Below are 13033 nucleotides of genomic sequence, written 5' to 3'. Positions count from 1 at the left end.
CTGATACTTTCTTGAAAGATTTTTCACAGCAGTGGGAGTATTTTTCCTGTGAAGTTCAAGGTTTCATCTTTCAGATTATGTAATAAAATTCTACTGTTCGCAATAAAAATTTCACTGTTCGGGGGTGTTGAAATTAGTGGGGGTTATTAAAAGAATGATACTTAAAGAAGTGATTTTTGGGAAGGAAATTGAGGTCTGATATTTAAACAAGTGATTTTTATGTCATTATCCTAGATTCAGTACAAGGTCATCACCTGAAATGACCTGGTCATCCTATACAACACAGATGTTGGTTCTGATAAGTTTAGAAACATAATTAGTCCCTGGATCATTAGTATTCTATATTTAAAGCTACACTAATATTAAATCACTTCTTCTAGTGATTAATTTGTACTACTTAAATAGGTGATTATTAAAGAAAGACAACTCTAACTTCCAACCTTAATGGAAATAATGTTACTTGAATCAGTGATTTAGAAAATCACTTGTTTAAGTAAGTCCCCTGACTGTTAACAGACTTTTGGTTAGAACTACTTGATTAAAGTATATAATTCCATGTATATGGGTTGTTTCAATTTATTGATTAAAGTTGCTTAACTCCAGGACTAATTTACTAATATCAATATATTATGGTCCAGCTTAACTTTGTTAAATCTATATATCTTTTTGATGAGAAACACTGAATTTCATAAATATGCATATGATAAACAATAGTTTTTTAATTGAATTGTGATTGATATATTATACTTTCTTTTCCTTTTTGACATAAAAAAAATAAATCTTTTTAGAGCTAGATATTTAGTTGGTAGTTTCTCACAAGAAACTAAACAACTTTAAATTTGAACTGTTACTTTAATTGTTTACTCAGATATGAATTGAACAATATAAAAAGACAAGAGGCTGTCACAACGACAGCAAACCGGATTTATTAATATTTATTTGTGTCCTGGCAATATCACAAGAACCATTACTGATGAATGGTGAAAATGAAAATCGTCAATATCAAATTTGACCTCCATTTTGTCATCAGTATCAACATATTAAAATTTGAAAAGCTTAGATTGAATGGTTCATGAGAAAATGCAACAACGTGAATGGAAACGCCATTTTACAATCTTTCAAGAACCATAACTCCTTAACGGTAAAAGTCAAAATCGTCATTATTGAACTTGACCTCTATTTTGTCATCAATAACAACATATAAAAATTTCAAAAGCTTTGGTTGAATGGTTGATGAGAAAATGCACGGACACGACTGGAAATACCATTTTTCAATCTTTCAAGAACCATAACTCCTGAACGGTAAAAGTCAAAATCGTCATTATTGAACTTGACCTCTATTTTGTCATCAGTAACAACATATCAAAATTTGGGAAGCTTTGGTAGAACAGTTCATGTGTAAATGCATGGACACGACTGGAAACACCATTTTTCAATCTTTCAAGAACCATAACTCCTGAACGGTAAAAGTCAAAATCGTCATTATGGAACTTGACCTCTATTTTGTCATTAGTAACAACATATCAAAATTTGGGAAGCTTTGGTAGAACAGTTCATGCGTAAATGCATGGACACGACTGGAAACTCCATTTTTCAATCTTTCAAGAACCATAACTCCTGAACGGTAAAAGTCAAAATCGTCGTTATTGAACTTGACCTCTATTTTGTCATCAGTGACAAAAAATATTAAAATTTGAGAAGCTTTGGTGGAACAGTTCATGCGTAAATGCACGGACACGACTGGAAACTCCATTTTTCAATCTTTCAAGAACCATAACTCCTGAACGGTAAGAGTAAAAGTCGCCATTATTGAACTTGACCTTCATTTAGTTGTCAGTAACAACATATTAAAATTTTAAAAGCTTTGGTTGAACGGTTCATGTTAATGCACGGACAACATTTGATTGCCGCCCGCCCGCCGTACATCCCCAAATCAATAACTGACATTTTTGTCACAAAAATCCCGTGAAAAATTAATTACATATGACCCCTGATACTATAGTAACAAGAGTGCACACACTATAATGTCTCGCCTTCTTTACTAATAAAATATTATGCTGATAGTCCTAAACATAAAACTTTATTACAACTGTCTCATAAACTTAACATTAACCAAGATAACTAAACATTGACCAATGAACCATGAAAATGAGGTCAAGTTCAGATGAACCATGCCAGGCAGACAATTTATCAATTCTTCCATACAACAAATATAGTTGACCTATTGCTTATAGTTTAAGAAAAACAGACCAAAACACAAAAACTTAAAGAGCAATGAACCGTGAAAATGAGGTCAAGGTCAAATAAAACCTATAGCTAGGAGACTGACATATAGATCATAAAACATTTCCATACACCAAATATAGTTCATTAGTTGACATATGGTATATAGTATTCGATAAATAGACTAAAACTCAAAACTTAACTTTGACCACTGAACCATGAAAATGAGGTCAAAGTCAGATGACATCTGCCCGCTAGACATGTATACCTTACAATCATTCCATACAACATATATAGTAGACCTATTGCCTAAAGTATGAGAAAAACAGACCAAAACACAAAAACCTAACTATAACACCTGAACCATAAAAATGAGGTCAAGGTCAGATGACACCTGCCAGTTGGACATGTACACCTTACGGTCCTTCCATACACCGAATATACTAGACCTATTGCTTATAGTATCTGAGATATGGACTTGACCACCAAAACTTAACATTGTTCACTGATCCATGAAATGAGGTCGAGGTCAAGTGAAAACTGTCTGACAGGCATGAGGACCTTAGAAGGTACACACATACCAAATATAGTTATTCTATTACTTATAATCAGAGAGAATTTAACATTACAAAAAATCTGAACATTTTTTTCAAGTGGTCACTGAACCATGAAAATGAGGTCAAGGACGTCATTGGACATGAGAATGACGGGAACTTCGTAACATGAGGCATCTATATACAAAGTATGAAGCATCCAGGTCTCCCACCTTCTAAAATATAAAGCTTTTAAGACGTTAGCTAACGCCGCTGCCGGATCACTATCCCTATGTCGAGCTTTCTGCAACAAAAGTTGCAGGCTCGACAAAAAACCAAACATTGTAGCGCTGCGCAAGGAGCACTTCTCTTTCAAATCTCACCACTTCTCCATATCAGTTTCAAAAAGAGAAGTCACTTTTCTCTATGAAGTAATGTGAGCCCTGTATCTATTATAGTTTTTTCAGATATAAGGCAAAAATGAACAAGAAAAGAGGGACGAAAGATACCAAAGGGACAGTCAAACTCATAAATCTAAAACAAACTGACAACGCCATGGCTAAAAATGAAAAAGACAAACAGAAAAACAATAGTACACATGACACAACATAGAAAACTAAAGAATAAACAACACGAACCCCACCAAAAACTAGGGGTGATCTCAGGTGCTCCGGAAGGGTAAGCAGATCCTGCTCCACATGCGGCACCCGTCGTGTTGCTTATGTGATTACAAATCCGGTAAATAGTCTAATTCGGTAGGTCAAATTCATGAAAGGGAAGGGGATTGTAGTTACGACGTGAAGAATGTGTCCTAAGTACACGGATGCCCCACTTGCACTATTATTTTCCATGTTCATTGGACCATGAAATTGGATAAAAAATATAATTAGGCATTAAAATTAGAAAGATAATATCATAGAGAACATGTGTACTAAGTTTCAAGTTGATTGGACTTCAACTTCATCAAAAACTACCTTGACCAAAAACTTTAACCTGAAACATGCACTGTCATTTAATATGTTCAGTGAACCATGAAATTGGGGTCAAAAGTTTAATTTGGCTTTAAAATTAGAAAGATCATATCATAAGGAACATGTGTACTAAGTTTCAAGTTGATTGGACTAATTTCATAAAAAACTACCTTGACCAAAAACTTTAACCTGAAGCGGGACAGACAGACGAACAGACAGACAGACGGACGAACGGACACACAGACCAGAAAACATAATGCCCCTCTACTATCGTAGGTGGGGCATAAAAAATGATAAGTCATTAAGGGGTATTAACTCCAATAAGGAGCCGTCTGACGATTTCAACAATGTAGACTTTGCAGATCATTTTTGGTATATAAAGTTTCTCTCTATCTATTAAAGTTTTTCAGATATTAGGCAAACATGAAAATATCTGTAAAATTCATCATTCATTATCAATAACTCCTATAACATAATGTATAAGCATGATAAGAAATTGTCTGCCAGTTTTGAAGTAATAGATAATATGTAGATCTCATTATTTTGAACATTTTTGTCCCTGACAGTTTTTCTCCATTCATATCAGTTTTCAAGATAATATTCCAAACTTGCATTTTACTCCTATGTTCTATTTTTAGCCATGTCAGCCATTTTGGTTGGCAGGAGAGGGTCATCAGACATATTTTTTTAATAAACTAGATACCCAAATGATGATTGTGGCCAAGTTTGGTCCAATTTGACCCAGTAGTGTAAGAGATTTTTGTAAAAGTTAATGACGCCAAAAGACTTTTAGGCCAGGTGAACTAAAAAGAAAATATATATATCGCAATATATATAACTTAATAATAAATCACTGGATACAAGTCATAAACAAGTATTCTTCTGCCAGCCCATCCTAAAACACACAAGATTGTCAATAAAAAGGAAATAAAAGACTTCTGAAGATGATTTCATAGTATAATTTTGAATGCATTGTATTAATTTACCTCAGTTTGGAGAAGCGGCAAAATACGTTTTCTAAATTCTTTTGTTTTAACCATCTAGTCTGGTATACTTACATTATATGCATCAATTAATAATACTTCATCTGTACTTCTTCTGTATATCTTTTTCTGGTTAACTTTTGTGAATGTTTCTTATAAACATATCAATGTTTGTTTGTTATCTCCCTGTTTCAATAAAATAAACTTACAATAAAGGTATAATGCACCTGTTGATTATCATTGAACATGGATCAAATGTCAAATACCAATAAGAGATGTTCTAACTCAATACATAAATGTTACTATTTTCAGATTGAAATAATTATTTTAAATTTGTCTTTTCTTCATATGACAATTTAGATAACATGTTATCATGTTATATTGTCTATTGTTGAAGAACATTTTGATGATTCATTGATTGGTTACTGTCTCATTGACATATGGGACCATTTTGACATGTTTCATTGATTGGTTACTGTCTCATTGACATATGGGACCATTTTGACATGTTTCATTGATTGGTTACTGTCTCATTGACATATGGGACCATTTTGACATGTTTCTTTGATTGGTTACTGTCTCATTGACATATGGGACCATTTTGACATGTTTCTTTGATTGGTTCCTGTCTCATTGACATATGGGACCATTTTGACATGTTTCATTGACTGGTTACTGTCTCATTGACATATGGGACCATTTTGACATGTTTCATTGATTGGTTTCTGTCTCATTGACCTCTGGGACCATTTTGACATGTTTCATTGATTGGTTACTGTCTCGTTGACAAATGGGACCATTTTGACATGTTTCATTGATTGGTTACTGTCTCATTGACATATGGAACCATTTTGACATGTTTCATTGATTGGTTACTGTCTCATTGACATATGGAACCATTTTAACATGTTTCATTGATTGGTTACTGTCTCATTGACATATGGGACCATTTTGACATGTTTCATTGATTGGTTACTGTCTCATTGACATATGGAACCATTTTAACATGTTTCATTGATTGGTTACTGTCTCATTGACATATGGGACCATTTTGACATGTTTCATTGATTGGTTACTGTCTCATTGACATATGGAACCATTTTAACATGTTTCATTGATTGGTTACTGTCTCATTGACATATGGGACCATTTTGACATGTTTCTTTGATTGGTTACTGTCTCATTGACATATGGGACCATTCTGATATGTTTCATTGATTGGTTACTGTCTCATTGACATATGGGACCATTTTGACATGTTTCATTGATTGGTTAGTGTCTCATTGACATATATTTCACATTTTTTTTTCACTTAGCACAAGTTCAATGCTGAAGTTCAACCAATCTATATTTGTAGGAATATAATTCTGTAATTATTCTTTGAGCTATTTAGTGTCTTGTTTAATGTTACAGTATTTTGAATGAAAAAACTATATGTTGATTATCTTCCCTTTTAGAGTTGAGACACTCTTACATGAATTTTCAAACAAATTTGAGTAGCAAATAGTCCTACATATAGTTCACATATAATGTACACTTACCTTAAATAGTAACTAGACTGGGCAATTATCTAATTGACTGGACAAGGATCAAATATATACAAACAACAGATGTTAATCTGGAAATATAAAAATATTAACTCTAGAACGGTAAAAGTGATGCAACCAAAATTCAAACCTGATCTGTGTTTAGTGGTAATAAGCATTATGTATATATATAAGTTTCATAACATTTGGTTGAGGCAAACTAAAGTTAGAGAACGGAAACCAACTTTGAGACGTACAGACGGACAGGGGTCAAACTTGATGCCCGCTCCGTTACGGCGGGGGCAAAAAAATAATACTATGACTATAAAAACATAAACTGGAACAACTGGACAAATGATATACTGAAAAAAATACAGTTTATTTTGTTTACGCCAAATGTGATGCTATCCAAAACACTGCATGTACGTAACATGTATAATTAAATTCAATTTAATTCAAATATTTATTGTCATATAAACTCTGAACAATAAGTTTGTGAAAAATAATATAAACATACACAAAATACATTTAACAAACCAAACCATGAAAACAAAAAAAAGCAAAATAGCTAAACAATCTATCTATATGATTAAAACAATAACACTTTATTACGTGACTTGGAACGCATGTTTCTTCATAGTTAATTTATTTGAAATGATTTAAATTTCCTGTCGCTTTAAATTTGTTTTCTTGTCATTAAATTAGTCTTCTTGTTGTTGTTTATTAAAACATTTGTAAGGGTTCCATGGAACCCAGTGTCTCGCCTACTTTTGCTGTTAATCCCAGACTCAACAAAAAAGAGGAAAAACATCAATAAAAATTTCCCTCTCAATACTGTCTTTTGATTGAAAGAAGCTTCCAAGTTTGGTAAAAAATCCAGGATAGTTTATGAATCTAATAAATGTTTTATAAACTTGAACTGCAGACTGTATGTAATGTTAACTGGAAGAAAACTAAGTCCATTTATAAGTAAAATACAGAAAAAGTGATTTTTTTTTTGCAAAATTTACTTCTGAATAATATCTTATGATCAGAAACAAGCTTTTGTCTAAGTTTGGTAGAAATCCAGGATAGTTTAAGAAGATTATAAAAATTTTAAAAACTTAAACCACAGAGTGAATGTTTTGTTTCTGGCAAAAAAACTAAGTCCATTTGTAAGTAAAATACGGAAAAGAGGAAATTCATTTTTACAAAATTTTCTTCTTGATACTATCTTATGATCATAAAAAAGCTTCTGTCCAAGTTTGGTACAAATCAAGGATAGTTTATGAAAGTTATTAAAATTTTAAAAACTTTAACCACAGAGTGAATGTAATGTTTCCTCGCTGAAACCTAAGTCCATTTATAAGTAAAATATGGAATTTTATTTTTACAAAATTTACTTCTGGATACTTTCTTATGATCATAAACAAGCTTCTGTCCAAGTTTGGTAGAAATTCAGTATAGTTTAAGAAAGTTATTAAAATTTCAAAAACTTTAACCACAGAGTGAATATTTGTGGACGCCGCCGCCGCCGCCGACGGAATGTAGGATCGCTTAGTCTCGCTTTTTAGACTAAAGTCGAAGGCTCGACAATTACACTGGACAAAATTCAATTTAATAAAAAAATATAGAAATAATTTCACAACTTATTAAGGTGTACTACTTAGACCTACTTTATGTAATGATTTCACAACGTATTAAGGTGTACTACTTTGACCTACTTTATGTAAAAGAAACCAATGACCAACACGTGAAAAATATATATCTAAGTCAAAACATCAATGTTCATGAAGACATTAAGTATCGAAAAATCAGGAAATAGATCGATAACCAAAATAAAAAATATAATCTAGATCTCATTCACTTGAGTTATTTTTCTCCATTGACCCCAGATCTTTGATTGATTTTATCTGCCATTTAACGGAAGTGTTATTTAAATTTTTACATGATTGAGTTTTATCGAGATGAATAAATAGCTGATAAAAACACCTGACCTGGTAATCAAGACGAAATGAATGAAAATAACGATGACGAAAAAGAAGAAAAATAAAGCAAAAAACAAAGGCAGAATAAGACATGGAATATGGAAACAAGAATTCCACACGTCGCAGCTTACAAATGACTAGTTGAAGAAAAAAAATGGAAAATGAAGGTGGCAAATTCGAAAGACAGGGCCACAATTAAAAAAAATTTGGTTTGCCCAAACCCTACCCAAAGGTTGAGATAGTGGGTAGGTAGGTAGGCATTTTCTTTTCTTTTTTCAAGAAGAGAAATTGAAGTATCGTGTGTTTATTACTAATAATATTAGTCTTCATGCCTGTCTGATTAAAAAAAAAACTTCTTCAAATCAGGACAATAAAAGAATTTGAGTAGGCAGCTTTTTTTGGGTAGGTAGCGTTTGGGCAAACAAACCTATTCTTTTTTATGGCCCAGGGAATATGGAAAAATCAAAGTGCCGGATAGCACCTTTTTGCAACGGTAATTGTGTATTATTTCAAATAGTGGCCCTAAACTATATAGTGGAACCAGCCTGAACGGAAACGAAAAATTCCAGCAATTTTTTCATTTGTAAAGGGGCATAACTCTAGAATGGTGAAAGTGACCCCTCTAAAATTCAAACCTGACCTGTGTTTTGTGGTTATAAGCATTGTGTATAAGTTTCATAACATTTGGTTGAAGCAAACTAAAGTTAGAGAATGGAAATCAATTTTGGGACGTATGCATGTACATACAAAAAATGTAAGTACAGACGAACAAGGCTGAAACTTAATGCCCCCTCTGCTACTGTCAGGGCATAATAATGGCAATATATAGACAGGAATAAAAAGTTAATATACACTAGTTTTATAGAGGTACTTATAACCATAATATACCCAAGCCCAAAATGCAACAGTTAACATGGTTAAACTGCATACTATGCAGTTACTCGCTAGCTATATAAAGGTTAACCAAAATTTTAAGGTACAAAAGATATGACCCAGACACAAATTGTACAAGATTTTACTATATAGGTATTAAAGGACAAAGTAAAGGTCAAAGTGATCAGACTTTGGAATATGACAAGTCCAAAGACCATGATGCAACTGCCTACTGAGTTAAAATGATAACCCGAAGTTTAAAGACCAAACAGCCTATTGTGTATGCGCATCAACTAACTCAACTTGGTAGTGACATAAAAGCTCTATGACGTTGTTTCTAGCAATGAAAAAACGTCAAATTATAAAGTCCTATATCCCGGTTTTCACGGTTTCCAACATGGTGTATGCTTAAAAATACGTCTCCCAAGTAAAGAGGAATTAAGCGTCGAGCTGATATCTTGTGGAAATTTAACACAAATGGACACAAAAGATACTACACTATATTTAACCTTCGTTCTAATAAAAACAATAAAGTATAACTTTTGATCTTTACTTTTTTGCGCCGATGTGCATTTCATTTTTTTTTATTCTTTCACATGCGTAGATTTTGTCTTGTATTGCCGCCAATATATATGCATTAAATTATTTTTTATTCTTTCATTTTGTCTTTCATTTGCACGGATTGTGTACAGGTTACCGGGGTTATGAGATAGGTGAAAGTTGTTTTTATGTCCAATTGATATACATGGGAAAATTAAAGCTGTTTTCTGGTCTGTGCTGTCGTTCGTTCGTTCGTCCATCTGTCTCTATATTCTCAACTCGTATTTAAAGCTGTCTTTACTCATGGTAGATGTTGTTTGCGGTGAAACCTGTAGCATGCAATTGATTGGGACCTCTTATAAAGAGACTTATTTTGGTCCAATAAAACATCTCAAATTTAAGGATTTTCTGATTTTACTTAAATCATTTCAAACATTCTACAGGGAAACTTAGTTTTGCCGAAGAATTTCTTAGTTCAGAAGTTTATGAATACCTGTACACACTTTCAAAATAATCAATTTATATAAAAAGGTATGTAGATATAAAAAGATACCAGAATTAAAATGATGTACGCCAGACACGAGTTCAGTAGATACAAAAAAAAGCATCAGTGACGCTCGAATGAAAAAAGTTAAAAGGCTAAATACATTACAAAGTGAAGGAATCTATTCCTTGGGTAGACAATCCATAGATTTTCAAAAAGGTCAAAGTTTATAATAGAACAGTGACTCAAAAAAGAAACAAAAGAAAAACAACTCGAGGTCAGAATACCGTTAGAAATGATGACCATGCTTGAAAGTCACATGTGAAGCTCTTTCTGCCGTGTCCTGAATTTAGATAACAAAAACGAAAATAAGCCTTCACGAGTGAATTTAATAGTATTGCATGCAAATAGTATCTTAGCGCACGAAATAGTAAATAGAAAGCATCTCACTGATACTCAGGAAAAGAATACGTATTTGCTTCATCACATATCTTAATCTAATAGTTGAATTCGAATGTCAAACGGCCTACATTAAATGTTTTGACTCCGGATTCATTGACATTGTATCCGGAACTTTTGAGAACGCAAACCAATAGTGTGCTTTTGAAATGTGATCCATTATGTGAATGAATCAAGAGGTGTAGGATAGTTGGTCAACACAATGATTCTGAATACAATTTTCAAAACCGTTACATATAGTACAAATATGTAGATGCTATACGGTTAAACTATTAAAACAAACAAACAAAAATTAAATTAACTTTAATATGACAAAAACCATTGCTCCAAGAATAATATCCAACATAAAATCTCTCCCTTTTATTTAGCTTAAACTATGAATGGAAAGATTGAAAACAAAATTCAATTTTCAATTCCGGCAATATAACCTGGTCTTTTTTTTTAATTTACAAAATTAGCAATTCAGATTTATAATATTTTATCCTGTTGGAGAAATCTAACTTTGTAGTTTTCAATTAATTTTTGGATTAAAACTTTTTGTATTTTATATATAAATATTTACTGTCTCGTTTATTCAAAACATTGTCATGTGAGGTAGTAATAACAAGGATTGTATTTCATGATAGATGTACAACGTTTTAGAATCAAAAACTTTATATAATACCTATAATTTTAATTTCCGTATATCTTAAATATTCAGAAATAATGACTTCACAAACTAGATGGAATAATTTCTATACGTTCGTCTTAGTTGGGAAATATGATGGTATAAAGAAGTCCGTCCATGCTTTTGTGTGTTCGTCTGTCAACAGTACTTGCAAATGAGTTCGTTACGGCAAACTTCTGAAATTGACGCGAAAAAAACACACACATACATGTATCTCTTGTTTACATTCATGTACTGAATGCTCATTTACTTTGTGACACGATAAAGTTGTCAATCGAAACAAAAAAATCAAAAATCCGCTACCGGGGCAATGAAATCTCAACAGATCGATCAGTTTCCAGTCCCGTTAGTATAATAGTCCCAGTTCAAACTAAAGAGTACATCACACTGGTGGATCCAGATATTTTCATAAGGGGGGACCCACTGACTGACCTAAAAGAGGGCCCTCTCCATCATGCCTCAGTGATTCCCAATATAATCAACCAAATTTCTCCCACAAAAAGGGGGGGGGCACCTCCCCATGGATCCGCCTACGTCACCATTAAGGGGGGACACTCATAAAGCTGTTTGAAAGAACTACATATCACAGGCACTTGTGTCTTGTTACATGTACCTGGGGGCGGGGTTACTATCCACACTTGTACGGAAGTGGATAGAAACCCCCATTGACAGAAACAAGTGTCGAAGTGCCTGTGCTTCATATATGACAACCTGAGATTTGCTCACAAGCACTTGTTTCTATCCATTGGAAGGTCGACTATCCATATAAATAGAAGCTTCTATTTATATGGATAGTCGACCTTCCAATGGAAAGAAACAGTCGCCTGTGGATTTGCTATCAGGTTGTGGCAGTGGCGGACCCAGAGGGGGGCGTAGAGGGCGTACGCCCCGCCCCCCCTTTGCTTGGACTTTTTTTTTTTGTAGAATGATTAATCAGGCTAGACTTTGTGAACTTTGCCATTTCCCGTGTATTTAATTTTCATGCGACAATTCTTTACTTATAAAGATATTTTTCGCTTGTACATGTATTTACTGATTATGTCAAAGTCATGTGATTCCCTACATCAGGCCTCTACAATAACTTTTTTTTCAACTTTGTAGGACAAGTACATGTACATACCAAAAATTACTTGTCCGAATGAAATTGTTACTTTTCCAAAAAAATTCTATTAAAAATAACCTTTTTACATTTTTATAGTTGATTAAAGGAGCAAAACGAATTTAAATAATATAACAGAATTGGATGTTTTTCTTTTGAAATACTTTTCAAAAATATGAGTAAAGTACAACTGCGAAACTAGTCATGTCACAGGGATTAGGTTCTAGTTTTCATCAATGCTAGTCTCACCAGACTCTAAACATGAGGCACCATCTGATAGGCCTGTACACTCATTGGATTTGTATTCTGTTTTGGTTTTTAAGTTGAAAAAAGTTTATTCAAGTGCAATTAATAACAAGAGGCTGTCACAACGACAGCAAACCGGATTTTTTAATATTTATTTGTGTCCTGGCAATATCACAAGAACCATTACTGATGAATGGTGAAAGTGAAAATCGTCAATATCAAATTTGACCTCCATTTTGTCATCAGTATCAACATCTTAAAATTTGAAAAGCTTAGATTGAATGGTTCATGAGTAAATGCAACAATGTGAATGGAAACGCCATTTCACAATCTTTCAAGAACCATAACTCCTGAACGGTAAAAGTCAAAATCGTCATTATTGAATTTGACCTCTAATTTGCCATCAATAACAACATATAAAAATTTCAAAAGCTTTGGTTGAATGGTTCATGAGAAAATGCA

The 13033-nt window shown here is 33.1% G+C and overlaps 1 protein-coding gene across 2 annotated transcripts in view; it reads right to left on the bottom strand.

The window, feature by feature from the left end:
* The window catches only part of LOC143054825 (uncharacterized), a 141071-nt gene that overhangs the window by 87251 nt on the left and 40787 nt on the right, over positions 1-13033 (bottom strand). For both annotated transcript variants that reach the window (XM_076227874.1, XM_076227876.1), the window contains exons 2-3: positions 6252-6328; positions 4786-4896 (exon numbers count right to left, since the gene is read on the bottom strand). The gene's annotated coding sequence lies outside the window, so the exon portion shown is untranslated. The remainder of the gene's footprint in view (positions 1-4785; positions 4897-6251; positions 6329-13033) is intronic.

Source organism: Mytilus galloprovincialis, chromosome 12 (genome assembly GCF_965363235.1).
Source record: "Mytilus galloprovincialis chromosome 12, xbMytGall1.hap1.1, whole genome shotgun sequence".
Lineage (NCBI taxonomy): Eukaryota > Metazoa > Mollusca > Bivalvia > Mytilida > Mytilidae > Mytilus > Mytilus galloprovincialis.
This window is presented reverse-complemented; position numbering and strand designations above follow the sequence as displayed.